Here is a 15,546-nt window from a genome sequence, read left to right on the forward strand (position 1 = left end):
AATTTAAGATCTTCAAACAAAAAAGAATGTTTAACCTTTGCCCAATATTCAACAATTCCATATTTCCATCCAAAATTTCTATATATATGCAACAAAACCATCCCAACACATTTTCTTCTTACTAATTCATCACCAACAACAATAATCTACACTTTAACAACTTCATTATCTTAATATCATAAAATCATATTAATATGACATAATTTCCTACAATCCCTTTTTCATGCCAACTTAACCCATATAACCTTCATTTACATTGTAAAAATCACAACAACACAACTAACATGTTAAACAAAATAAATCCATCATTATTCCATCACAACACAACCCACGGCCAACATGCCATTTTCCAACTTCATCCAATTTTCATTCAACTTTCATTTCCAATACAATACCCACAACTAAAATACAACATAAAGTTCAACTCATCCTAACTATACAACACAGCACCTACACGGCCACATGCACACATGCACACCCACTTTGCAAACTTCCATATTTCTATATATTCTACTCACTTCCATATACTACAACACAAACAAACCTTCATAACATAAATAGAAGGGATGAATTCTTATCTTTCCTTCCAACTTCTCCACTTAACTCAAGTGTTGAATTGATGATACAAGGACTCAATCTTCCAAAACAACTACACCAAGTTGTAAAGGGACCTTGAATTAGTAGGAAAACCACAAGAAAATAATTTTTGAAGCAAGATTTTTGAGGGCAAATTTTTCTATGGCCAAGCCGAATAGGCTCTTATTTTTTTGCTCTTGTTTTCTCTTGTTTTTCTTTCTTGATTGTTCTTCACAATGTGATGAACATGTATATAGTCCCCTTTGGTCAATGATCACATGACTTATGTGTGCCATGGACTTGGATTTTTTCCAAGTCATGGCCGGCCACCCCCCTTTGGGTTGGGCCTTGGTTGCTTATTATTTTTTGTAAATTTTCCAAGCCCAATTACTTGGTCCATGTTTTTGGTAATTCATGAAATCATTTTTCAAAATTTCAATTTTGCCCTTAGTCTTTTCCAATATTTCCACATCTAAATTTTCCATAACCAACTTATGTATCAAACAAGATCAATACATTACATTGTCCTTAACTTGTCTCGAAACTCCCAAGATTTTCAAAGGTAAGAAAAATACGGGTTATAACACTAATGTCACATTCCGTTGGTTTTGTAGAAGATTGGTTGTTTTATCACTAATGGCTTTGGATTGTAAAATATATGATAAAAGGAACCAAGGTTGTGTCCCCTTTTAGATAGAGTGTATGCTATGGTGATTGATCATGATATACTTCTAATGGATCGTTATCAGAATCCACTTATCCTCTACTTGAATCCCTAATATTTCGCAACAATTAAAGATTATTTCTCTTCATGATTTTCTCAAATATAAAAGAGTGTATACGAAGAACGGTTAATTGTGCCAAGTAAATTCCTCTTATTCCTAAGTGAATTTATTAAGCAAGGGTTAACTCCTTGAGTTCTTATTATTTATTCCTACCAACCCTACTCACTTTCCCAAGGTAAGCAAAGTTTATGGCTTTAATCAATGTTTGCAACCATCAATTATGAATTAAGAACAAAGAATAAATAAACCCTAACAATCTATTATTCGTATATCAATCCCAATTGTTAATCACAAAACACCTATCCTAGGTTTCACAACCTTAGTAGAGAGATTAGCTACTCATAGTAGAAGAAGAATAAAAAGAGATAATAGATATCATAATGCTTACTTTCGATTGATTGGAATTGAAATAAAATAACTACAATTGTTTGTTCTCCAAAAAGACTTCAAAAACTATGAGCAATCAATGCTAAGGAATTAAGACTGAAATCTGATCAATAATAATCTACAAAACCCTACATCAAGTATTTATAATGGTCCAAGTGGTGGAAAATAAGTTGACAAAATTTCCCCCGTCGGATCATTATACGGACCGTAAATATTAGACGGTCCATAAATCTCTTGCTGTTGTCCGTAAAATTGATGCCTGTTCTCTGAATCTACGCCCCTCATTTACGGACAGTAAAAGATTTACGGTCCGTATATCGACCGTGAATTCAGGCTTTAAACTTGGACTTGTTGTTGTTGATCTACGGTGGGTTTTTACGGACCGTAAATATTCTATGGTCTGTACTTTTCTACCGTCAATTCTTTCTTCCTTGCAGCTGTTTCTGTAACTGTTTTACGCCAACATTGATGGGCCGTAAAAAATATACGGACTGTCTTTTCCTCCGTAAAATTTCATCCTCTGTCACTTCCACTTTTTGCACATCTTTTTCTGCTCTTGTTACTAAATTCCCCGACTTTCGCCATAAACGTATTGAATACCTGCAACATGATAAAAACACATCAAAACGACACGAACTTTTTTGAAAACAAGTAAAACTCTTTGTTAATAGCATCAAATGTGCCGAAATTACACGGCACATCACAAGGTTGATTGACTCATCCAACAGTTTTATTAATATATGAATATATAGATGTCTAATTGAGTAGACACTATCACGTGAGCTAACATGGATAATGTCAAGAAAAATTAGAAATCTTGTCCTCATCCTAAAGTACTACTATTAAAACACTAAAATATTAATAAATCATGGTACCATATAAAATTAATACATACACTAATATTTCATTAAAACATCCATGTAAAAATACATATATTTTATCAACTTCTAATTTTTCCAATCTCATATAAAGAGTACCAATTTTTGTACCGTTAATTCTCAAAACGGTAAAAAGATAACCTTCTTTTTTTATGAGAAAATAATTTCTGTCTTTACAATAAGGAAGATCCCATTTATAAACTTCCTCATATCATGTGTAAAATTTAAAGCATATCCAAAAAGTAGTAGCAATTATAACTATGTAAAATCATATTTATCAATTTTTCACAAAAAGGCTTCACTTAACAGAAAATACATTATCAAGGCTATATATAATAGTTTCGAAACTCATCAAACTTATGGGTCTTACATCTATAACCTCATGTACGTTAATCCTCTGCATCCATATTGATCAACTCGTGACTCATCTTAACGTAAACATACGGGATCTTACAGCTACCATCAACAAAACAAGACCTAGTTGTGCTAGGGTCAGAGTTCAAGTGGATTTTCTTGTAGATCTTCCTAAGTCTATTAAGATGGAGATAGAATATGAGGTTACAAAAGAGATAAGAATTAAAAAGGTGAAGATTCAACATGATTTTCTCCCCAAATAATGTACAGAATGCATGTTGCAAGTGTAGGCTCGTATTTTTTTTTTATTCGTATTTACACTTGCCTCATTTAAAAAAGAAAAGTGTCCCGGGGAAGTACGGTTGCCAATCGTACCGGGAAAAAGGAAAAATATACCTCTACGTGATGGTGCTCTAAATGGACTTTATTTTTAGAGTCGCCACCTAATTTTTAGGAAATTAGAAAAACCAGTTTGTAAAGGGTTCATTCAAACGGTTAAATTTTAAAAGAATCCTAATCTAACCAAAGTATCGGTAAGGGTTCTGTGTTACACCTCGGAATTTCGGGTTGTTGTACGATAAATAGACTGTCGCAAGTTAAGGTGTATATGGTGTCCCTACACGTAAGAAGGGATACTTGATGATTCTAATTAAGATTCCAAAGACATTTGAGGCAAGAGAAGAACGCTCGTTGGAGGAAGTTAAAGTAGAGAGTGTCTTATCTCACGTACAAATGTGCCAGCAAGTATTCCTAGTAAATTATAGGATTATAAGTTGAACGGATCGGATCGACAAAATCTGAACTAAATTAGGAAAATTATGTAGGTCGACGGACCGTCGATGTGCACCGTCCCTGTGTTTCTGTAATCAGAGATTTTAGGCGTGAGTCGATGAAGCAATTCGACGGACCGTCGACACGTCGACGGGTCGTCGACCCTCTTGTCGAACCGTTTCACTGGAACCTTCCCGTTCTAGTTATAAATAGGCGACCCTTGTGCTTATTTTTCAGATTTCTCATTTCCTCCACACCTCAAGAGAGCTCTAGAACCTTCTCCATATCATACTAACATACACCCAAGGTAAATCAAAGATCAAACACCAAGAATCAAGTGTAACAAGTGTATGGGTGTTCATTAGGGTTAATGGAAGCTTGGAATTCTCTTTGGAATTGAAGTTGGTGTTGTCCTCAAGTGGAGTATCTTCCTCCAAAGATCATTTATACATAATCAAAGGTGAGCATTACAATTATTTCATGTTATTAAAGGCGATAAGTGGTTGAAAGACTTGGATTAGATAAGAATATAGAATATGAAGCTTAAATGTGGAAATAGTATTATTCTTGGAAAGAACTTGACATGAATCATAGTTCTTGATATGCTATGAGTATAATCTTGTTATCAATGATATTAAAAATGTTGAAGAAGTATTAGATATGAATGGGTATGACGTTGTGTTGTATTTATGGTTGTGGATGACCTTGAAAAGGAATTTTGTGAATTGGATAACACCTAGCTTGGTGGGGATTATTGATTATGATATTATGGGTGATGTGATTGATGTTGGAGTTGTTAATCATATGGAGAAGGTTGTTGAAACAAAGGAAATGTTGCCTAATTTTTGTTAGCCTTTTAGTCACTCTAGATTAGACTTGAGTATGCTTCTAATGATCTAATGCAATGCGAAATCTCTTGAATGTAGAATTGCGAACTTGGAAGGAGAACGCTTAGTCGTTAAGGAAACACAAAGGTATGTAAGGCTAGTCCCCTTCTTTCAAAGGCATTCTTTGCTATACTATGATTTCTTCTTTATATTCCCATGACCTTCTTACATCCCAAAAGACGAAGTTAAAGATTCTTAAGAGCTTCTTATGAAATAGAGATGGGATATGTTCAATGATGATGATAATGATGGTTTCATGAGCTTGATAATCCTATTTTTATGATGTCATCAATGTTTCTTCTTGTTGTTGTCTCACCTCAAGATATTAGTTCTTCCAAGGTGAGGTATATTGATGATGATTACTCCATAATGAAATCAGAGGTTCCCGACCTTACGTCACTCCGATAGAGACATAGCTTTTATTTGGGTTCCCATGCATGTTTTATGTTATTTTTATGTATGATCACACCGTGCCTATATGGCCGGGCAGACACACCACTACATTGGGCAACTTACACCCCGGACGCGGGAGGCCTGGACGAGGGCTAATGATGATCATACCGCACCTATATGGTTGGGCAGCTTCTATGTATGTGATATGATATTATTTTTATTATAAACGTTAGCAAGCAAGATTCCGCCTCAAGAGGCAAGCAGTTACAGTTATCTTTTCTTCTTATGCTTTCTATATTTCCTTATTATGTTATCATATATGCCTTACATACTCAGTACATTGTTCGTACTGACGTCCTTTTCTTTTATGGACGCTGTGTTCATGCCCACAGGTAGACAGGGAGACGGCGCAGACGCTTAGGAGCTTACTCAGCAGTTGTCCAGGAGCACCCCACTACTCCGGAGGTGCAGTCTATTGGTATATTCTTTTGTGTACATATTTGGGGCATGGCGGGGTCCTGTCCCGTCCTTATGATTTTAGTACACCAGTTAGAGGCTCATCGATACTTAGGTGTGGGTTGTAGATGCTATGTGATCATCTTCATTGTATATTCTGTACATCATTTTGTAGCCTCGAGGGCTTATGTCTGTACATGTTTTGGGAGGTATTAACAACCATTTTACGATAAGTCTTGTGTTGAGAATGATGTATACCCAGGTTCAAGATGATAGATAGCATGATGAGTGGTGCTCGGTAGTCAGCTCCGGGTACCGGTCATGGCCCACTAGTTAGGTCGTGACAGAAGTGGTATCAGAGCGGTTCCACCCTAGGGTGTGTCTATGAACCGTGTCCAGTAGAGTCTTGTTTATGTGTGTGAAGCACGCCACACTTATAAACAAGAGGCTGCGGGGCATTTAGGAATAATGACCATCTTTCTTCTCCATAGATCGTGCGATAGAGCTATGTTATAAGATTTTCTTTTCCCTAATTATGCGTTATGATTTTAGTGATGCCGGTAAAGAGGAAAGCAAAACGGCCGTCGGAAGGGGCAAGTTTATGGGTGTGTGAAGTCACACAACGCCACACTTATAAACAAGAGGCCTCGGCTCCGGCTCTAATGCCTCCGGTCCCTCTCTACCGGGGCATTTAGGAATAATGACCATCTTTCTTCTCCATAGATCGTGCGATAGAGTAGCCCGTGATTTTAAGAGTTTTCTTTTACACCTCGCATTTTGCACTCTCGGAAAGTTTAGGGCAAGGTCATTTTTTCGGTTCCGTTGTAATGCGTAAGTCGTTGGAAAATATTATTAGTGAGGAAATATTGAGGAAGACTGAGGGCAAAAAGGGAAATTTGCAAAATGGCATTATGGTAATTTTGTAAAAAGGTTAGGGGCAAAATGGTCATTTCACGGGGTTTCAAGAAAATTCCAAAAGAGGCCATATTGGCCATGTGAAGAAAATGCATGGAAAAAGGATGACTAAATAATAAGTCATCTTTTAAGAAAGTAATAGCAAGAAAATTCTAGAGAAATAAAAGGAAAAAGAAGGAAAATTCTAGAGAGGGGCATGTGCCCCTCACATGCTTGCCATATATATATATATATATATATAAGTTGTCATCTTTTTAATTGGAGAAGAGAGAAAGAAAGCAAGACAAAGAAAAAAAAGAGAAGAGCAAAACGGAAAAGGGAGGGCTGGCCGAACCAGCCCCTCCCCTAAAGTGATCACAAAAATTGTTTGTTTCATGTTTTCCTATCAATTAGAAGGCCCTCGTCGACGTGGAGTGATTGTTCGAAGAAGAAAACCATTTGTTTGCAAGAAACAAGACTTGGCCGAGGATGAGGAGGCAAGAGGAAAAGGTGAGGTTCAATCTTGATTTCATGTTTTCATAGATGTTTATGCATGTTGAAGTGTGTGGAAGAGAATGAAGGTTATGAAATTTTGCATGGAAATGTTGTGGCCGTGGGGTGAAGTTGTTGGAATAAGTGTGATGAACAAATTTTTGTTTAGTGTAAAATTGGTTGTTTTGTATGTTGTGAGAGGTGAACAATGAATGAAATATATGAGAATATGGATGTTGAGGTATGGCCGTACATGTGTGTGTCTAACCGTGGGTGTGTAGAGTTGTGTTGTGGTGATGGATTAATTGTATTAAACATGTTTGTGTGTTGTTATAATGTGTAGAAAACGAATGAAAATCATGAAATACTACATGTTGTTGCTGGCCGAATATGGGCTGTTTTGGGGCAGCCATGTTAAGTTAATGTTGCCTAGCGTTTTGGTTGTTGTCGTCATGAAATTTGTGATGTGAAAGTGAAGGTTAATGATCCAAGTTGAAGTTAGAAACCGCGTGGGCTGTTTTCGGAAGTTAAAGTGATTTACGTAAAGTTTATTGTTTGATGAAAATATTGTTGAAGACGTATGGAATTGTCGACATAGTTTATGAATTCGAAAGTAGAAAATGTGTTATGAATGTTTCTAGTTAAGTTGGAAGGTTTCGGGTAAGATTGAATGTTGGTTGGACATCTTGAAATTATCTATCGATATTGTTATTATGGTTGGTAGTATTGTTGTTGGATTGGCCGGGTTGAATTCCCGGATTTCTGTATGTTGATTTGGGCCGAGCCATATTCTCGGGACGGTGCATTTACGAGAGGAGAGTCTTTGCCCGAAATTTCGGTAGCTTATAAGTGAACTTGCATGAAAAATTAAGGCAAACGCAAGTCGATGAATCTAATGATCATATGGATCCTTTGAATGTAGATGAGCAAGTTGGGATGAACAAGTATGGCTAGCAAGGCGGCGCAGGTATGTAAGGCTTATCTTTTCTTTTATGGCATGTCTTAGAGCCAATAGGTTATGATATGATATGCATTTGAGGTAACTCCGCTCTTGACTTCTGAGTCTGTTTATGATTCTGATTTATGTTATATAAGCATGTTATGTACTTAAGCTTTAGTATGCTTAATAGATGAGTAAGTATAAAAAGGTCTTGTACCAAAAAGAGTTCGTAAGTACGAATGCTCATAACTTCGTATGTTATCTCGATTTTGTGCGAAGTGGGCCCACAACTCCCAATACCTCCCTTATATACGTACGTATGGTAATCGGGTATGTTTATCACATCCGTCCTCCGAAAGCTCCGTAAGTTAAATGTTCGACTTCGTGAATGATCTCGGATTTGCGTCGGAATGTACGTTCGACATGATATGCTTTGACCACCGATCCGATACGTCCGGCGTTCTGACACGATAATTGCAACGTCCGGTAAGGATTGATCTGAAATCTGCTTCTGAGCCTCAGATATCGGTAAGAATATTCGTTTGTCGAGTCTTGATTTATATGCATATGTTTCTGCACTACTCTGCTCGTGCAAGGCTCAATGTATCTTTCTTGCGTCCGGGCCGGGTTCGATATGTTATCGTGCGCGTTACGCCGCACCGTCCGTTATGTCGCTCCTTGCGTCCGGGCCGGGTTACGTTATCGTGCACCTCTCTCTGCATTGTTCACCGCGTCCCTCATAGGCGGGCCGGGCTCGATTTATGATATTATGATTTGATGTATGGGGTGGTGGCCGGGATGGCATCGATTTGTCGTTCACCGCGTCCCGTACTAGAGGGCCGGGTTACGTTACCGCGCCCTCACCGGAGGGCGGGTTCGATATACGTACGCTACGGCGTTCGATTATGTGCATTTCGATATATGATTCGATTCGTTACCGCGTCCCTCAAAAGGGCGGGAGGTGTCCGTTATCCGCATATGGATATGATACGTTTCGGTACTCGTATGTTACGTTCGCATATGAATCGATTTGTCACAATATTCGGTACGTACGTATGACGTACGTACGATCTGTCTCTGGCATTCTGTATGTTCTGTACGATCTGTATCAGTACGTATGAGTTGCCTTGGACATTCTGTACGTTCTGCATAATTTGTATCGGTACATATGGTCTGTGTCTGACATTACGCTCACTCTGTATCCCGATTCTGATTCTGGTTCTGTCTATATACCTCTGTACGTCTGCTCTGTTTACAATCCGTCTGATATACTCGGTACGTCTGCTCCGATGACGGTTCTGTCTGGTACGTCCGGTATGCCTTCTGTACCTCCGATTCTGTTTACGATTATGTCTGTTATGCTTCTGTACTTACGGATACGCCTAAGGTCTTGTATACCGTATTGCCGAGTCCGATTGGGTTGTCGTCATCCTATTTTCTGTACTCTAATTTTGATTATGTTATGTTTATAGTTTTTCTGGCTTTACATACTCAGTACATTTTCCGTACTGACCCCCTGTTCTTCGGGGGCTGCGTTTCATGCCGCGCAGGTACCCACAGATGAGTTGAAGATATTCCAGCATGATTGGTGAGCTCCAATTCCTTCTGGAGCACCTGTTTGAGTCCGAGTATGTACGTTGTGTCTTCCGGATGGCATTAGAGACTTTGCGAGACGGTGTTGTGGGTATGATGTGTCGGTCTGTGGGCGGCTCCATCAGCCGACATGTCGATGTGTGTTATGTAATGAATTTTGTGTAATTACAGATTTCGTTAAGTTTGTAAGCCTCATTATGTATTTTATGGATTTTCAGTATTGAGTTTTGAAAAAAAAAATTATGTGTGTGATAGGAGTCTGTGGGTTCGCTCGGCTCCGGGTATGGGGTCGGGTGCCCATCACGTCCCTCGGAAATTGGGGCGTGACGAGTGGTATCGAGCGAGGTCGGTCTAAGGGGGCATCTGCAACGAGTCGTGTCCGGTAGGGTCCTGTTTATAGTGTGAAGCCGGCCACATTTATAAACAGGAGACTACGGGGCATTTAGGGATTGTTGACCTTCTTTCTGTCATAAGATCGTGCGATAGAGCCCAGTCATAGGGGAACCAGATCCCACATGTAAGCCTTACATACGGCGGAAGGAGACGAATGAGGATATGGAAAGTTACGAAGGTGAGTTTTGACATATTTGTTCTGTTATCGAAACCGGAAGCCTGTGACGGCTATGATTTGGCATGACGGTGATATATATAGACGTAACATGGCTAAAGTATGAGGTACGTATGATCGTGAGATGTTGTTAGTATTTGCTGTGGATGGATTCTGGATAGTAAGGATGGAAAAGGGTAAAATGGTAATTTTGCAGAAAAGGACGTGTTACGAATGTGTTCCGGAGTATGTAAGACTTTCACCTGCCCCGAATCATGCAATAAAGGTCGTACGAGAAAATTTACGCGATTATATCGGCCCTAAGGCACCGGAATTTACCAAAGTTTCAAAGTTAAGCGTGCTCAAGCGAGAGCAATCTCATGATGGGTGACCCCCTGGGAAGTATGAAGAAATTTTACAAATTTGAGTATAAGAGACAAACAAAAAGCCAGGGTGGCCTAAAGGAAATTAAATATATATACGGAATGATTGGAGACCACAACGGGTCATATAGAATGCCACGGGCGAGGCCGAAAAAGGGACGGAGAAGTACGTTACGTTTCCGGAATCCGGATAGGCTTGAATAGTGTTGGGAAGTATTTTGTGGGTTAGGCAATGATAATATGTGGATGTGTATGAATGTATACGGTACCCCATATGTATTTGTATCGGTGAGTGTGTGATTCCCGACCACCGGTGCTACGGTGTGGGAAACCGGAATCGAATAAGAACAAATGGAATTCAAGTGACAACAAAAGTAAAGAGGGTAAGATTTTGGAGGAAGTAGGTACCAAGAGTAAAGTGTGTTAAGGAATAAGAATTTGCATGAAATTTGGAAGCTAGGATCTGAGAGAGGATGGAAAATATAAGGGTATGAATGAGTACGAAGGCCTAAGTACGCCCCAAAAGGGGGGAAGCGGGTGAGAGAAGTGTAAAGGTAAGTTAAAAACAACTGATGTTGTAATACGTTTGGTAAGGACGCTCAAGCTGCAATCCCCCCCCCCCCCCAAGATGGTTATGGAAGCCTGTAGGACTAGTTGAACATTCGAGGACGAATGTTCTAAAAGGGGGGAAGGATGTTACACCTCGCATTTCGCACTTTCGGATATTTCGAGGCAATGGCGGAAAGTTTAGGGCGAGGTCATTTTTCGGCTCTGTTGTAATACGTAAGTCGTTGGAAAATATTATTAGTGTGAAATATTGAGGAAGGCTGAGGGCAAAAAGGGAAATTTGCAAAGTGGCATTATGGTAATTTTGTAAAAAGGCTAGGGGCAAAATGGTCATTTCACAAGAATTCAAGAAAATTCCAAAAGAGGCCATATTGGCCATGTGAAGAAAATGCATGGAAAAAGGATGACTAAATAATAAGTCATCTTTTAAGAAAATAATAGCAAGAAAATTCTAGAGAAATAAAAGGAAAAAGAAGGAAAATTCTAGAGAGGGGCATGTGCCCCTCACATGCTTGCTATATATATATATATATATATATATATAAGTTGTCATCTTTTTAATTGGAGAAGAGAGAAAGAAAGCAAGACAAAGAAAAAAAAAAAAAAAGAAGAGCAAAACGGAAAAGGGAGGGCTGGCCGAACCAGCCCCTCCCCTAAAGTGATCACAAAAAATTGTTTGTTTCATGTTTTCCTATCAATTAGAAGGCCCTCGTCGACGTGGAGTGATTGTTCGAAGCAAGAAAACCATTTGTGTGTGCAAGAAACAAGACTAGCCGAGGATGAGGAGGCAAGAGGAAAAGGTGAGGTTCAATCTTGATTTCATGTTTTCATAGATGTTTATGCATGTTGAAGTGTGTGGAAGAGAATGAAGGTTATGAAATTTTGCATGGAAATGTTGTGGCCGTGGGGTGAAGTTGTTGGAATAAGTGTGATGAACAAATTTTTGTTTAGTGTAAAATTGGTTGTTTTGTGTGTTGTGAGAGGTGAACAATGAATGAAATATATGAGAATATGGATGTTGAGGTATGGCCGTACATGTGTGTGTCTAACCGTGGGTGTGTAGAGTTGTGTTGTGGTGATGGATTAATTGTATTAAACATGTTTGTGTGTTGTTATAATGTGTAGAAAACGAATGAAAATCATGAAATACTACATGTTGTTGCTGGCCGAATATGGGCTGTTTTGGGGCAGCCATGTTAAGTTAATGTTGCCTAGCGTTTTGGTTGTTGTCGTCATGAAATTTGTGATGTGAAAGTGAAGGTTAATGATCCAAGTTGAAGTTAGAAACCGCGTGGGCTGTTTTCGGAAGTTAAAGTGATTTACGTAAAGTTTATTGTTTGATGAAAATATTGTTGAAGACGTATGGAATTGTCGACATAGTTTATGAATTCGAAAGTAGAAAATGTGTTATGAATGTTTCTAGTTAAGTTGGAAGGTTTCGGGTAAGATTGAATGTTGGTTGGACATCTTGAAATTATCTATCGATATTGTTATTATGGTTGGTAGTATTGTTGTTGGATTGGCCGGGTTGAATTCCCGGATTTCTGTATGTTGATTTGGGCCGAGCCATATTCTCGGGACGGTGCATTTACAGAGGAGGTCTTTGCCGAAATTTCGGTAGCTTATAAGTGAACTTGTATGAAAAATTAAGGCAAACGCAAGTCGATGAATCTAATGATTATATGGATCCTTTGAAATGTAGATAAGCAAGTTGGGATGAACAAGTATGGCTAGCAAGGCGGCGCAGGTATGTAAGGCTTACCTTTTCTTTTATGGCATGTCTTAGAGCCAATAGGCTATGATATGATGTGCTTTTGAGGTAACTCCGCTCTTGATTTTCGAGTCGTTTATGATTCGATTTATGTTATATAAGCATGTTATGTACTTAAGCTTTAGTATGCTTAATAGATGAGTAAGTATAAAAAGGTCTTGTACCAAAAAGAGTTCTGTAAGTACGAATGCTCATAACTTCTGTATGTTATCTCGATTTTGTGCGAAGTGGGCCCACAACTCCCAATACCTCCCTTATATACGTCTGTATGGTAACTGGGTATGTTTATCACATCCGTCCTCCGAAAGCTCGTAAGTTAAATGTTCACGACTTCGTGAATGATCTCGGATTTGCGTCGGAATGTACGTTACGACATGATATATTTTGACCACCCCGATCCGATACGTCCGGCGTTCTGACACGATAGTTGCAACGTCCGGTAAGGATTGATCTGAAATCTGCTTCTGAGCCTCAGATATCGGTAAGAATATTCGTTTGTCGAGTCTTGATTTGTATGCATATGTTTCTGCACTACTCTGCTCGTGCAAGGCTCAATGTATCTTTCCGCGTCCGGGCCGGGTTCGATATGTTATCGTGCGCGTTACGCACCGTCCGTTATGTACGCTCACCTTGCGTCCGGGCCGGGTTCGTTATCGTGCACCTCTCTCGCATTGTTCACCGCGTCCCTCATAGGCGGGCCGGGCTCGATTTATGATATTATGATTTGATGTATGGGGTGGTGGCCGGGATGGCATTTTGTACGTTCACCGCGTCCCGTACTAGAGGGCGGGTTACGTTACCGCGCCACTCGGAGGGCCGGGTTTCGATATACGTACGCTACGGCGTTCGATTATGTGCATTTACGATATATGATTCGATTACATTACCGCGTCCCAAAAGAGGGCCGGGATCCGTTATCCGCATATGGATATGATGCGTTTCGTACTACGTATGTTACGTTCGCATATGAATCGATTTGTCACAATATTCGGTACGTACGTATGATCCGTATCGTACGTACGCATCTGTCGTCCGGCATTCCGTATGTTACGTACGATCCGTATCGTACGTATGAGTTGCCTTGGACATTACGTACGTTCGCATAATTTGTATCGGTACATATGGGGTCCGTGTCCGACATTACGCTCACTCGTATCCCGATTCGATTTCGGTTACGTCTATATACCTCTGCGTACGTACGCTTCCGTTTACAATCCGTCCGATATACTCGTACGTTTGCTCCGATGACGGTTACGTTCGGTACGTCCGGTATGCCTTCTGTACCTCCGATTCTGTTTACGATTATGTCTGTTATGCTTCTGTACTTACGGATACGCCTGAGGTCTTGTATTCTTTGAGTCTGATTAGGGTTCTGTCAGTCATATTTCTGCACTCTAATTTTGGTTATGTTATGTTTATAGTTTTTCTGGCTTTACATACTCAGTACATTTTCCGTACTGACCCCCTGTTCTTCGGGGGCTGCGTTTCATGCCGCGCAGGTACCCACAGATGAGTTGAAGATATTCCAAAGATGATTGGTGAGCTCCAATTCCTTCCGGAGCAACCGCCGAGTCCGAGTATGTACGTTGTGTCTTCCGGATGGCATTAGAGACTTTGCGGACGGTGTTGTGGGTATGATGTGTCGGTCGTCGGCGGCTCCATCGGCCGACATGTCGATGTGTGTTATGTAATGAATTTTGTGTAATTACGGATTTTTTTAAGTTTGTAAGCCTCATTATGTATTTTATAATTTTTTTTGAGAAAAAAAAAAAATTATGTGTGTGATAGGAGTACGTGGGTTCGCTCGGCTCGGGTATGGATTTAAAGCAAGGGAATATGAGTACTCGAAAGTATAGTCTCCGTTTCAATTCATTGGCCCGGTACGCTCCGACCATGGTGGCCGATATGGGAGACCGAGTGCATAGATTTGTGAGTGGCTTAGGGCCACATTTGTTCAAGGATTGTTTGACAGCTTCACTTCAGGATGGGATGGACATTTCCCGTATTCAGGCCCACACCCAAAATTTAGAGGAGCAACAGCAGCCGCAAAGGGGTGAGCGTGATATGGATAGAGGGCTGAGCAAGAGGGCCAGATCTGTCGGTGCTAGTAGCGAGTATTGAGGGGGTCAGAGGCAATCTTATTCCAGATATTCTAGCCAGTCTGCGACTAGTGTACCTCATCGGTTCGGTGGCAGAAGATTTGACCGCCCCATTTATTTAGGACAGGGTCAGAGATCGTGAGTTTCGGATCCCCAGGTTGGAGGTGATCCCAGTCAGAGGAGACCACCGTTACCACGATGCAGTCAGTGCGGTAGATTTCATTCGGGTCCGTGTCGCCGAGGCTCCGACGCTTGTTATGCCTGTAGTCAGGTTAGGCATATGATGCGTGATTGTCCATCGATGGGTGGTAGAGTTAGGGCCCAGCCTACAGGATCAGCAGCCGGCTCTTTTTCGTCCGTGTGCCCCATAGGGTAGACTCCCCAGGCTTCAACAGGCCGTGGTAGGGGCAGAGGGGTAGCATCCAGTTCAGGTGGCCCCCAACCCCGTATTTATGCTTTAGCCGGACGACAGGATCTTGAGTCCTCCCCTGATGTGGTTACTGTTGACACCCAATTTTGGCCCTCCTTTTTCGTTTAATTAATTTTACTATGCTTCTTAGTCTTGAAAATATAATATTTTCACTAACTATTACGCTATTTTTCGAGATATATTTCTCTAAAGTTAAGAACATTTTTATTGTTTCGTAAAAAATACCAAACATCATATTCTTATAATTAAAAATTACTAAACATCATTCTTTACAATTAAATCACTCAAAAATAGTGTTGGTATTCCTATATCAATATTGGCGTTGACATCTTTCCTTTAATCT

The 15,546-nt window shown here is 40.0% G+C and overlaps 1 long non-coding RNA gene across 1 annotated transcript in view; it reads left to right on the forward strand.

Moving 5' to 3' along the window:
- Window positions 1-15,546, forward strand: part of LOC132040056 (uncharacterized) — an 86,012-nt gene that overhangs the window by 21,655 nt on the left and 48,811 nt on the right. The window lies entirely within an intron of this gene.

This window comes from Lycium ferocissimum, chromosome 12 (genome assembly GCF_029784015.1).
Source record: "Lycium ferocissimum isolate CSIRO_LF1 chromosome 12, AGI_CSIRO_Lferr_CH_V1, whole genome shotgun sequence".
Taxonomy (NCBI): Eukaryota; Viridiplantae; Streptophyta; class Magnoliopsida; order Solanales; family Solanaceae; genus Lycium; species Lycium ferocissimum.